The sequence below is a fragment of the Pseudopodoces humilis genome, chromosome 6 (genome assembly GCF_049639895.1).
Source record: "Pseudopodoces humilis isolate 2021_Gansu_Grassland_sample_001 chromosome 6, ASM4963989v1, whole genome shotgun sequence".
Taxonomy (NCBI): domain Eukaryota; kingdom Metazoa; phylum Chordata; class Aves; order Passeriformes; family Paridae; genus Pseudopodoces; species Pseudopodoces humilis.
The window spans coordinates 43,051,073-43,065,293 of record NC_142205.1 but is presented as its reverse complement, the minus strand read 5'-3'; the positions used below and the strand labels follow the sequence as shown (position 1 = coordinate 43,065,293).

At 36.0% G+C, this 14,221-nt stretch overlaps 1 protein-coding gene across 2 annotated transcripts in view; it reads right to left on the bottom strand.

Annotated features, from left to right (window-relative positions):
- The window catches only part of FBXW7 (F-box and WD repeat domain containing 7), a 191,204-nt gene that overhangs the window by 78,648 nt on the left and 98,335 nt on the right, over positions 1 to 14,221 (bottom strand). The gene's annotated exons all lie outside the window — the stretch shown is intronic.

The following is a 14,221-nucleotide window of genomic DNA, read 5'->3' as shown; positions in this document are numbered from 1 at the left end:
AAATTGAAAAAAAAAAAAAATCTCTGAAAAATTGGTACAAAACTAGCTCATTTAATAAAAGCAGATGCTACATTGTGATTTTTAATTCCTTCCTCCTGGCCTTCCTTACTTATATACAGGTGCTCCAGTTGCAGCTCTTCCTCTCTCCCTGCCACCATAGGACAAGCAACGTCTGGGTGGCTTTAGCTCTAAGGATGCAAAGGTACAGAGTAGATTTCCCTCTTCTGGCTAACGCATTTCCCATCACTTTGGGTACCAGTTTACTCAGGCCTATCCATCACACCAGTGGAAAGTAGGTCTCTGCCTCCAAGAACACAGCATCTCTTGAAGGATGTGGGGAGAGGTCTGCTTGCCCTTAGCAACAAACCCCAGGACCATTTTTCAGGAAAAAAGGTCCTACTCCACTGAACAAAGCCACAAAGCATTGTCTATTACTCAGATTTTCCATAGTTTACTTCCATTTTGAAAAATTTCTCGATCAAATTAACTTTCCTAAAATGTCTCCATATGTTCCCACAATCCCCTTCCGGTGCCTATACTTGGACATCTTTCTTAAAAACATATTCATATTTTGAAAACCTTTTTGAGCAAAACTAAGAAGCAAGAAACAAAAGCCTGTGAAAATGTCTTACGAAACTGCCGATAAGAGATACAGAAAACCATCAAAGCTCTTGTATGAACTGAGTCAGTACAGTCCAAAACACAGTGAATAAATGACCATTAAGAAATCTTACAAGTCTCTTTATGCACAAACCAGCAAAAATAATTAACTGTGTAATTATGTGAGGGCAAAAGAGGGAGTGAAGTAATGCTTTAATGCTTGGAGCACAACAATGTAACTTGACAAAAGACAGCATTAAAATATAACTGTATTAGCATTTCCACTTAGCCTTTTGTTTCCCCTTCAAAAAGCCAAGCTGTAAGTATGTCTCATTTGCATATAGAAGGCCTCCCTGACCAAACATTTGCATGTGGAAAGTTTTTTATGGAAAAAAAAGAGAAAAAATAAAATAAATAAATAAATCCCTAACATTTCATTGAGAGTATTAACACATTACAGTAAGCACCTACTAACAACACAATATTTTTCTCAGACAAACAAGATAATCCTTATTTCTTTACAGATGTTACATATTGAAAAGCTGTAACAGAATGCTGGGTAGCACAGTGTTTTCTTGCACAGATGGCTGGTTTTTTTTCTTTTCTACCATCCCATTCAGATGTTATTCGAAAGAACATTTAGACATACATTTTCATCTAAAATAAATATTTCCTGTGTTATACTTCCTGCTAAACTTCCTGTTCCAAGGAACAGTTTATTTATATTTTTATAGCTTTATTACCCTGTACACAACAGTAATGACATTACTTTATATCTTCATTCTGAATTATTTTATATTTTATACAAATACTAGGCTTTCACTTGACTGGAATGCTTCAGAATAAGTGTCTTGGAATCTCGGTTTTATTCAAGTAAGAAAATTTCATTGAAGTACTCCAAAGAGGGAAAAGAGCAACTTTTTGTTTTTACTTTAAATAACTAAAGTGAAGAACAAAACCAAAAGCTCAAAAGAGATCAACTCACATGCCCTATTGATGTATCATTCAAAAAGAAGCAACAGATCAGTTTTCCATTTTTGACGAACTAGTCACTATCTCAGTTGTTCCAACTAAGTTTACCAAAATGTAATATATAATGTAATTATATAGACATAATTTGAGATCAGATCAGGATCAGATACAACATTCTGTACAAAGCAAACCTTACTTTTTCCTTTAATAAATACTCAATATTTCATTTAGTTGCATATAGAACTATCTGTATGCACTAAGAGCTGCTAAACTAAACTCAGTTTTAAGAGTATTTCATTGCACAATTGCTGAAAGAATTTGATGTGTGCCAGACCACCAGCTGTTATTAGTTGATAAAAGAGCCTAGCATCTTACTACATTACAGGCTTACTTCCCCCCTGTTTTTAAAAAATATTAGGTCAGAACATGAGCAAAACAGGAACATAACTTGGCCCATTTACAGATTTACATACAATCGGGGTGTAAGGAAGATGCAAGTATAGCATTCTCCAAGCACTGCTCAGCAAGCCAGTTCCAGTCACAGGTTATTCTCACACCTCTGAAAACATTAAACTCGGGATTGTCAGCCCTTCTTCTTTTGTGGTTTGAGATAAAAGTCCTAGAGGTACCTTGTTTTTTTCCCCAGGAACTTCCAAACTGTTCTAGAGTAATTCCACAGGGACACACTTCTAGCTGGAAAAAAGGGATCATGTTCATAATTAGCGTAGTCCCCTTTTAGCAGACAATGCCACGGCAAAATAAGGCACTTTTTTTGTCCAGTGTGAAATTACAGAACTAGATTTCATACTTTACCATAGCAATAAGAAAAAACTTTCGTTTTCACCTGTGTCTATATTCCTCTGCTTTTTTATCACTGTATCCAAGAAAAAAAAAAAAAAACCAAAAACTTTCATTAGCAAATGAGATCTTGTCGCAATTTTACTTCCACTTGCCATCACCCTAGGCTTTTAGTCTTGTATTTGCTACACATTGCTGACTATAAGTATGGTTGCCTTACAGTAATGTTTAAAGATCCCAGGCTAATGCTAGTTAGTTATAAACTTTTAGTAAGCGTAAGTCCTTAGCCAGAAAATAAAACATAGCCTAATTTAAACAGTATGAAAGAAGACAGAAACAGTGAAGACTATCTCAGAAGTGTCAGAAATACATTGGATGTAGTCGATATCACTTATTTTTGTATTTTTATATTACATATATATTATAAATATAATTCTAATTTAAGCTTCAAATGTAAAGCTTCAACAGCCACCCTGTTGCTCCTATCTTTAAAAGTGTATACTTTTGCATTATATGGGATGAGAACATGTATAAACCTGACAAATGTGAAATTATGAAAATTTGAGCTTTAATGCTTTGTAATACATTTTTCTAACATTCTGTTTCTAAATATAGTTGGGCTGATTTCCAATGGTGCTCTTTTTAAGTGCCTGCCCGTCCTTTTAATCACAAGATCACATTTGAAATGAAATCACATAAAAGTGCTTAAAAAAATAGTATTTTTAAACTCAAGTTAAGGCTGTCATGGACTTCCAACTGTAAACATAAGAACCCAGAAGACTCCTGTTTCTTTTTGGCCAGTCCTGTGAACAGATGCCTGTAAAATGAAAGCATCTACAAAGCAGCAATAGTCTTTATACCTTCCAGTCAGAGTAATTCAAAGTCAGCTTTTTAGGAGCTCTTTACCAGGAAGCAAACATTACAAAATTAACTAGCTCATTCAGTATACTGAATTCAGGAAGGCCATAATTTTAAGACATGGATCTATGAAATTATCCCAATACCAAAAAACAGTTCATGCAAACTTCCTAGAGTTTTCTTCTAAAGTTTTTTTACATATTAACATTACTGGGAAAAAAAGCCAAACAAAATCACTACATTTCAATATGGTGATGGAACAGTACAAGACCTAGAGAGACCTAAATGAAGTATTTGCAAGGACAGAAACCAAAATGCAGATAGCAGAACCCCAGACAGGTTCTCCACAGCTCTTAACATCGGTGAACAGCTGCCCTCAAATGGATAAAGCAGAGAAGTGCAACATTACAAAAGTCATCTCGAATTAATCGTAGTAACATAATAAACTTTTGAATATATTGGATAATTTATTTCCTAAAAATATCTCTAGTAAACTCTGCATAGCTGTAGCATACAGAATGTGCTATAATTTACATTACACATAAGCCTTATTATTTGATACTCATGCTGGTCCCTGCCCAGGTCTAGAAAGACCAAGAACCACTTTGTCAACAAAGCCTATATGAATGATACTATTAACAACTTGTCCAGCGACTCTGGTCCCAAGATTATTTATGTGAGGGATTTCTAACACCAGTATACAAGTAGTTTTCAAATGACAGATTGCATGTTAGCCTGCTTTGTACAGGTTAACAAATAAATTGTATAGATAAAAGGCACTGCTGAACAGAAGTTAACTGCATTAACTATTAACTAACTGTATTAACTAACTGTAATTAACTAACTAACTGTATTACTGGTGCTGGATAGAAAAAAACCGTATTGCTCTAAAATGACTCTGTTGTGTCCAAGTTTACCCAATACAAAAATCTGCACATACAAGAAAACATAATGAAGACTTCTGAAGAGGCTATGAAGGAGATCAATGGGGAGGACAATTTTGATCTTACAAGATCAAAATGTCCTAAAAAGTGTACACTTGAATAGTATGAAAAAGGGACAAAACAATTAGTAAAACACGCACACTGATGGCTTTCTCCGTAGTCCATAAAAAAACCTGAAGCATAGACCTGCTGTAATACAAGCAACAGAAAGAACAAAGTCTGGCTCCAGGTTAGATTACCAGACAAATTCAAACTGCACTTGAATTATACTGTATTTTCTCCAGGGCCTTATGGTCCCAGAGTGTCAGGGGACCTACATGGAAGCATCTTTCTGAACAGTCCAGCCATAGCATGGCCCTTTATTTCAGGCTTTCATGTTACTATGAGTGTTGACTGATAAATGGCTTCTATGGTGTAAAGGAAAGAATAAATGTTGACCAAACCTGTATACATGATCCCAGCAAAACCCAATTCCACAAGGATTCAAAGATGCCTAAACAGGTGATGGTCACCTTGTAGACTTCCTCCTCAGCAGTCTCTCCCTACCTACCTACCCTCTATTTATCTTGCAAACTTGTGTAATCTTAATCTCTCTTTTTGCCAAATCATGTGAAAATTAGCCAAGAGATGCATAAACTCTGGAAAGGATGAGAGACAATGACACATGAAAGTCTCAACTGCACAAGCCTTGTTTTCTTTGGCAACAAAGCTTAAGAACACAGTGAAGAAGAATCCAGATTTTCTTAACTTGGATTAACTCAGATGATAATTCCTGGTTATAATTATGGCTCTGAAATCATATCAAGGCATGGTCATTATAAACTACTGTGCCTAATACAAAAAGAGCTACCTTACAATTTTTGCTGTGAAAGAGCAAGAAGGAGCTACGCCTTTTATAACTGTTGGTAGAAGGTGGTACAGCTTGTATAACACTCCTATATTGAAAAAAAAAAGAATATAAAGTTTCAAAAAAATATAGATAAGGATGATAAAGGTAAAGCTGCTGTCTGGCAAAAGACTTCACACTACACAAGACAGCATTCCCCGAAGTCCACTAGTAGAGGCCAATGAAGATGAAATATCAAGTATATCAGCAAAGAGGAGATCATCAGATAAACATATCTACTACATACTTTTCATGCCTATGTGCATGCTCACAACTGTTTAAGCACCCTGGCATTTAAGTGTGAGAGCACAGAGAAATAAAATGAGACTTAAATTTGACCTACTGAATTTAAATACTTGTGTATGGGAAGCCCAGCAGTGAGCCAGATTAACCAATAGCAAGGATTTACTACTCTCAGTTTCTAATTGCAACCACCAGTTCAAGTGAGTTTGAATGTCACTCTGTAAAAAAATAAAATCTTTACTAGATCTGTTCAATCCCACAGCTGATCCTCTTTAGAGCTGAAAGGAAACAAAAACGTCCAATGGAGACTCCAGAAGCAAAAAGGAGAAGATTAGTACTTCCCCCCTTCTATCTTTGGCCAGTTTTTCCCCACTCTTCAATAAACTAGCAGTAAAATTTATTAGGCTTGTGAGCTCTGAAATAACTCCAGTAAGTAGGAGACCTGAAAATTCTCAGCTTTTGCAGTTGTTAAGTCATTTTTCCACTAGATTAGCAACTGTAAGCAGCTCACAAAGCAGCCAGATGCATGAAGAGACAAACAGTGTTTAGAAGTGGAGAACAGTCAAGACCTCACCTTTGGGCAAGAATGAGCTATTAGAATGAGCCTCTCTATGTCTGTGGATCCCTTAGCATGTGATACTGGTCCCAAACAGATGACAGCTTCCCAGGCATCTCAACAAGTGTAGGATTCCATCTCAAAAGAAAGTGGGGGGGAACATGCAGGTACATGCAGCTATAGGCAGGGGATGTGCCCTCAATCATGACAGTACTATCACCACAGAGCACATTTGCATCCACACAAGGTGATTTTTTACAAGGTCTCATGAAGTGTTTATGAAAACAACATAGACTGTCTAGTAAAATACATATTGACAAGATTATATAGTACCAATACTAATACTAGTATCATAACATTAAAAAAATACTTGACCATGAGCATCTAAAAAAAAAATAATGCCTACCTTACATAACCATTTGAAACTGGAGGCCTCTATTTTCTGGCCTTACTCTACAAGTCCCCTAACTTTATCACTGTATTTACCATATTATGGTGTCTTGTTGTCATTGTCACTTTATTTCAAATTATCTCTAAAGCATGCATCTTCATTTCTCCAGTAAATATTTCAGAAAACATTCCAGGTATGCAATAGAAATCCAGCTGCATCATCTTGTATTTTATAAATATTCCAGAAATGTCTGCCCAGTTCTCATTGACTATAAAATGACTTGTTGGATAAGCAAGTTTAACTCTTTAGTCTAGTCAGTGTTGCAACAGCTGTTAAAAAGAATTTCTCCAGCTGCTCTGCAGAAATTTATTTGCTGACCACTTATTTATGCTGGTTCTGCACCTTTAAATAAAGCTGAGACAAGTATTAAGAACTGCAACAGGTAGAGAAGTCATACAATATTTAACACTGGATTAAAATGCAAGTCAAATTCCCAGCTGAGGATAAGCTGGGGAAAGGGAAAGCAGGTATTTTTTTAGTAAGGAGGCTGCTTTTATGAAAAGGGAAGATAAGAAATTGAAAAATTATTTTCCCTACTGCAAAACTCAGCTTTTCTTATCACTGTATCATCCTTCCATGTAAAATGCAACACTTTAAATGAGAAATTCTCTACTTACATACCTACACCCACAAAAATGCACAAAGCAGTACCAAAATACTTAAAACATGTTTATCACTTTCTGAATGATGTACAAAAAGCACGGACAAAAATGAGGTTTGGACTTAGATCTTTCTTTCAACATATTAAATGGGAACAAGGAAAATCCCCAAAATATCAAAAAGGCATTAAAAGTATTTTTGCCACCTTACACACTTAAACATTCTTTTTTCTTCTGTAGCAGAATTCTGCTCCTACACTGTTTATCCAGCATTAAAAAAAATCCTGACAACACCCCACAGATTAACTACATTGACAACAGCCAAAATAAAAGGCTGAACAGTGCAAAGTATTATAGTTTGTATGTTTGAAACAAAATGGTTTTCAAGGCCTCTTTTGATTCGAGACTCTTTTTCTTACCAGTACTGTAAAATACACATAAACCTAACAAATGCAACAACTGATTGTTACAATGGCATTCATTTGATAGCAGCAAATTAAGCTACATAATCCTTTTCAGCTGGTAACAGCATACTGCAAAGGGGTGTGAGGCTATTTATAAAGCTCAAGATATGTGAAGTAAAGAATGCTTAGAGCACAGAAAAAAGCAGGTAGTATGTGGAAGGGCTGGCATTCTTGATTGGTATGGTTGACCGAATCCAGCTTTGAGCTCACTGGCATTCTGATACTAAACCCTGCCAAGAAAGACATGCAGCGCACCAGCACCAAGTTCTGACTGGCACAGTGTGGGAAGAGTCTGTCAGCAGCCTGTCCTCCAAAACAAATACATGGGAATACCTGCACACACAGTGTGCAGCACACTTGCTCCAGGGCACAGAATATTAGTGGTTTACATCACAGCAAAAAATTGTGTAGAAGGGTAGGGGCCTCTGAGTACCAAGAGGAAGTGTCCTCGCTTTGGATTAAGCCCAGTTTAAATGCTGAGGGACAACATTATTACATTTGGCAAGAACAACAGATGCATATGGAATAACTTTTGGTCTGATTTCTTCCATTTAGCTGTGTCACTTCTACTTTATTTTGTTTTTACACATCCATTTTAATTAAATCAATTATTTTCTGCATGTTTAGATACAAGGTATCACAACTGAAGGAATTATGACATTGGCAAAAATAGCGTTTATTATCTGTTGTATTTTAATTTTTCTTAAAAAATTAAAATTAAGTAATTAATTTAAAAATTTAAAATTAACTCAATCTATTTGGGCCAATAATGACCCTAGTAGCTGCCATCCTTAAGGGACACTCCATGAGTTAAATGAGAAGAACAAAGGGTCTCCTGTCCCCTTTGAAACATTGACTTGGTAAGAATGAGATTTGCACTTACAGGAAATGTTGCTAATACTTTACTTGAAAGCAGTGATGACTTCTGATGATGAATAAGGTGGAATTTATCCCTGCTGGCAATCTGTGGTGGCGATAAGTACATTCTCCACTTCACAGAGAGGCCAGAGATTGAAAAAACATATTAAAATTTTATAAGTATTAACTGAATAATATGTCATGACACAGCAGGAAAGTATACCAGTATCTTCCAAGACAGAATGACACAATATTACTAAAATTCACAATTCACTCCTTTCATATTATGCAATATATGGTCAGATAGTAAAGTCAGTAGAAAATATCACCTTTTAGTAGGAACAAAGATTAAAAAAAAGCAAGGTTTTACAAAGAAAGAGTTAGTTTGGACCACCTTGATTTGGGATAGAAATCTCTGTACTTCCTTATTAATTGTGTTCTTCTCAGATCCTCTCCTTCTTCCCAATTCTTGTTACAAACTAAAGAAACAAAATTTGAAATTATCATGAAGAATAAAAAGGAGAAATAAGACAGAAGATGGCAAACAGCAATGCTTTCCACTTGTATTTCACTGATTATTATCAAGATATCTATCTATCCACAAGAATTCATTATTTTCTCCTTTAAAATCTCATTACCACTTAACTATATGTAATATTACATCAAAAGTTGTACCAAACAGAGTCAAGGAACATGAAGTTTTTTTAACATAAAACACATTTTATAATAATTTGGTGAATTCCTGAACTTGTTTGGCATGGAGAAAATGGGCAGAAGTCTCACAAATTTTGCATGAAGTTTAGACACCATCTTCATTAATGACACCATGGAAAAAAGGAAGATGATGCTTGTGGCAAAAAGAACAATTAATAGAAACACCTGTTGCAGGTTTTACAGGGATTTTTATAATGGAAACTTAACCAATAAACCAAACTGTAGAACATTCACATAAACAAAATAAAACAGGTCATCAATAAGTCTACACAAAATGCAGAGCATGTCATTACTACACAAGCATAACTGCATGCACTGATCAGACACCGTGCACTAGCAAAGAAGAACAGTTCATGTGTCAAAAATCATCCTTTGTGAGTGGACATTAGATGCTGTCTGTTCAAACATTTGCTGAGACAGCTTGGAAATTTTGTTTTTAAGCATTCTGCCTGTTCAGAAATCATTAAACTAGAAGAGAGATTGACATTGTCTAGTTTCTCTCCTTCTACTCAAATATTTATAAAGGTATGCAAATTCCTCCACTGGGCACAGTTTACTGCATAGCCACATGTTCTGCAGATAATTAAAAGTCTCCCCCAGAATTAAAGGATATACTGCGATCTGCAAAATAGCTCTGAGTGAGAAACATATCAGGAAAACATGTTAGTGCTGCAGCAGGTGTTAAACTTACTTTTGGTCTTCAGATAATTTCTAGTCCTCCAGCTCCCTAAGCTAATTTCAGATCCCATGATTTTGTAAGTATAAACATCAGCAAATCCTAATGGAAGAAGTTTACTAATCATAACTTGCATTTTTTTAACATACACTTCAAAATCATAGCTAAAGGAATATTTAGCAGCCATTTGGGAAAGGATGTGTCAACAAAACCAAAAACTAACCAGCAAAAGTTTTACTTTCTCCACACTTTGATTCATCATTTGCATCAAGTTTTATAACTAGTAATACCAACTTCAGTTAAGCTTCAAAAGGAGAAGTAGCTTAAAACAGACAGGGCAACATCACCCACTGATAAAGGCTCAAGAAAATACAGCTGTAGCACTACAGACTGGAAACACTTGGGCTAATGATCACATCAGGCAATAGCATGTGCCACATAGTCAAGAACTACAAAAGGAACAAATGGCATATTTAAGTGGGGCAGAGCTCCCAAATGTGTTTGTTAGGCAAGTCACATATCTCAACAGTGAGTATACTGAAAGGATTCTGAAGCACATTTGCATGATTTCTACTTCATAATATTGATGTCATATAATTGGTCACCCCCCCTTGCTCAAGGTGGCCAGCAACTTTCCTACTTCAGGAAACTGAAAAACCAACCAACATAGCTACAAAAGGATTACACATATCCTCAGGAGAACATACTGGACATGTCTGGTAAGAGCCCCCAGGAGGTGGAATGTGCATGCTCTGATGGAGGCTTCACTACAAAGAAAGGGCAATTGTGTATTGACAGATGCCTCTACAGAGAAAACTGGTACAATCCAAAGTTCTGTACATTTATTTTCCAGTATGGCTAGTTAAGGCAAATCCCTTGCCTGGAGTTTAGAGACTGACCTCAATTACTGGCATAGAAGTAGAAAATTGCTTGTGTCTGACTCAGCTAGGATTTCAGTCTAGTAAGCAATTGCTGTAATGAGAAACTAAATCAGCACTACCTCTTCCCACATTTAAAAAAAAAAAAAGCAAAAAAAGCACAACTTTCTGCAGTGAAGGGAGAAGAGAAAATCAATTAAAATCTATTTGTAAAATAGAATTTTGTAGTCCAAACTATGGTCCAAACTGTGAGAATCAATGTTTTCTGTTAAACTACCTTTCTTCCTTCCCAGGCACTAATATTCTTGATTTTACTCTCTATACAGAATTACTTATCTTTAATTGTTGTAATATTTGTAAAAATCATACTGAAAAGTGGTAAGACATCCTACATAAAGGAAAAAACCCTAGAATTTTTTATAAATTCCTTTAACTTGACTGTGACATGTTAACATAACAGTCAAATTTAATTACTAAGTATTTCAAGAACTTTGCATGAGAAAGCTGAACTAGACAGCAAAGTTCTTAGATAAGCCACAAACTCTATTAGTAATAATCACATTTCTACAGAGCCCACATATCTATTAGCAAATTTCAAGATCCACTTACAGGGTAGGAAAACTCAGCAGAGCAGCAGTTATGTAACACGTTAGTTTTATGTACAAGTGAAGCTGTAGGAAAATTCAACTTATAAAATGCAAAAGTATAGCTAAGCCCCTACAAGCCTTGAGCAGCAAATGAAATCATAAATTAACACAGCCAACTAAAAGCACAGGAAGTAAAAAGTACTTTTCAAACAAAACACTGGTATTTGCAGAAAAGCATGCTGCAGATTAGTAAAGCTGGAGAAGTAACTTGCTATCTAAAGGGATACAAACAATCTGCATTCCTTCCATGGATGCTTTAATATTTAACAAACTACATCTAATGACAGTTGTGTAACCTTTTCAAATGATTCTGCATGCTTGGAATGATTAGCACTAAACTGTGGGGTATATAAATGAGAGAGAAACCAAAGGTTAGAAGTGTTGATTTATATTAATCTCCAAGTATGAATATTTCTAAAGTTATTACCGCCCAGTACAAAAAACAAGGCTCCATATAAGAAAAGTAAAAAAAGATTTATTCTAAAACAACAAAACTTCCTTGAAAAGAACTGAACTGTCATGGTAATGCAGAAGTAATTCTGATTGGCAGTTATGAATCACAGAATCATTGGAAGGGACCTCTGTAGATCATCCAGTCCAATCCTCTGCTAAAGCAGGTTCACCTGGAACAGAGATTGCACAGGATCGTGTCCAGGCAAGTTTTGAGTATTTCCATAGAGGACATTCCACAGGCTCCCTGGACAGCCTGTTCCAGTGTGTCACCCGCAAAGGAAAGCTTTTCCTCATTCTTCCTATGTTTTTGTTTGTGCTCATTGCCCCTTATCCTGTCACTGGGCACCACTGAAGATTCTGGCCCCAATATCTGAATATCTGCCCTTAAAGCATTTGTATGACTTGACAAGGTCCCCCTCAATTAAAAAACAGAATCATAGGAAGAAGAGGAAAAAAAAAAACTCTGTCAAGCCTCTTTTGTTGCCTATTTTTAACAATCAGTGCAATTTTTATGTGTAGCCTTTCTGACACAGCTTTGGGCAAGTTATTACTAAGTTTAAAACCCTTGAAAGCATTAACTGGAAGGCATGAAGAATCTACATACCTTGCATGTGATCCTTGCAAAAAAAAAGAGGTAAAAAATTAACTTCTTTTTGTAGTATGAATTTTTTCTCTTTCTCCTGTGTACTCAGAGCATAGAACTATACATTGCATTCTCATCACACAAGCCATCTGAAAATAAATTAAATACTTGTTCTTTTAAAGGAAATATTCCTACATCATTTCCTATACTGAAAACATATTTCTTGACAAATAAAAAACACTGAGTCTTTCTGTTCCAGTTACATTTATTCCCTACACTTAAAAAACATGCTTCAGGCTTTTAGCTGCAGGAGCAAGGAAAACCTTTGCAAAGGAACACCGCACAAGTCTGCATGGAGCTGCAGCAAAGCAATAGCAGCCCCCTCTGCTGCTCAGAGAAGGAGAAAAATTATTAACACACACAAACCACCCTCCATATGCAACTTTTGCCTAATTCCATGTACTGTCTGCACACACACACAAAAATCTGCTCCCAGGAATCAGCATTTCTGTAATCACCTTTGATTCACTCCTATTCCCACATCTTGCTTTTAGTCTGTCAAGGATTCTGACAATTACTGCAGACTTTCACACAGTCCTTTTCACTTCACATTTGCACAAAGTGCAGAGTGCAATCTTAGGTTTCCCAAGTTTAAAAAGTTAATGCTGTACTTCCACACAAAGTCAAAACCCCCTGAAAAAATACATCCTTCTTATCTCTGCGCCTCTACATACAAGCTCAGACCAGACATCTTGCAGCAAAAAACCTCCTTTTATTGAAGAGCTGAAAGCTCTGTGAGCAGGGCTTTAGATTTGTTTCAGCACTGAAGAGATGGGTATTTAAGCTCCAGGGAACAGGTTTTCCTGTGGTACATCCTCTTCCAGCTCCACCCAAGTCAATCCAGCTTATCTGTTGTATCTTCCCTCCCTCCACTCTCCCATGTCACTAAACAATCAAGAAGAGGCACTCCTGAACAGCTCCGTTGCTTACCCACGCTCTCTCCTGTGACTTACAGCCAAATGGATAGTATGGTATAAAGTATGGAAGAGGATGCTGCAATCAAAGTACATTGGTATTACATGAAAATTAAACTGCTTCTCAGCTTTTACCACTGCTGTTTGTAATATGTGTTATATATTAAATGCATCCATTAAAAAAAATCTTATTACCTTTAGCAATGAAGCAAATGCTAAAATATGACAACTTCTGAAAGGGTATCAAAGTGTTTTTTGTGGTTGTGGATGCAACTATACAATAATTTTTCATCTTCATTTTAGCTAATCTATTTCCTGTTTCCTTGGAAGCTCTGCTAACCAACAAAACAATCACAACCCACAATTTTGCAACAAGCAAACCTGCATCTGAAGTGGAGACTAATTAGTGAAGTTATTGGAGGGGTCTGCATGCCTGACCCCTTATAAGAAGTCACCATCACAATCCAAATAGTTAACACAGAAGTAACATTTCACATTGATATAGCTTAATTTGCTAAGTTTTATAACAGCCTCAATAGAAGAAAAGGAAATAAATGTTTAAGTAAGTGGGGGTTGTTGATAAGATTCTTGTTTAACAGTGCCTGTTGTCCAGAAGGATAAAGCATCTCACATAAATGGGCTCAAACACTCTTTCAGAAATCCCTCCAGACTAAAGTGTTTCAGAAATCCAGAGCAGACAAAAGTGTTTTCTGAAACCCCAAGCAAGAAAAATGGCTACACACCAGCTCACGATCTTCCTGCTCCACCTGCACACTTGGATTTTAAAATTCAGGTCCTTACATAATGCATTTCACACCTGTTAGTCTGATATCAAGTAGCTATTTTGCCCACACCATAGAAATTTAGGACAATATTTGTTGGAAATAATGCAGGTAATACTTTTCATGAATTTATATGTTTAATTTTTTTTAAGTGGTTATTTCCTAACTGAGGTGGCTTCAACATTAGAGACATTTAATATTAAAAGTATTATGTAATGTTGAACTTTAGATAAATAAAAAGCAATTGAACAAAGTTAAATTTGTAGGAACTTGCATACAAGTGAT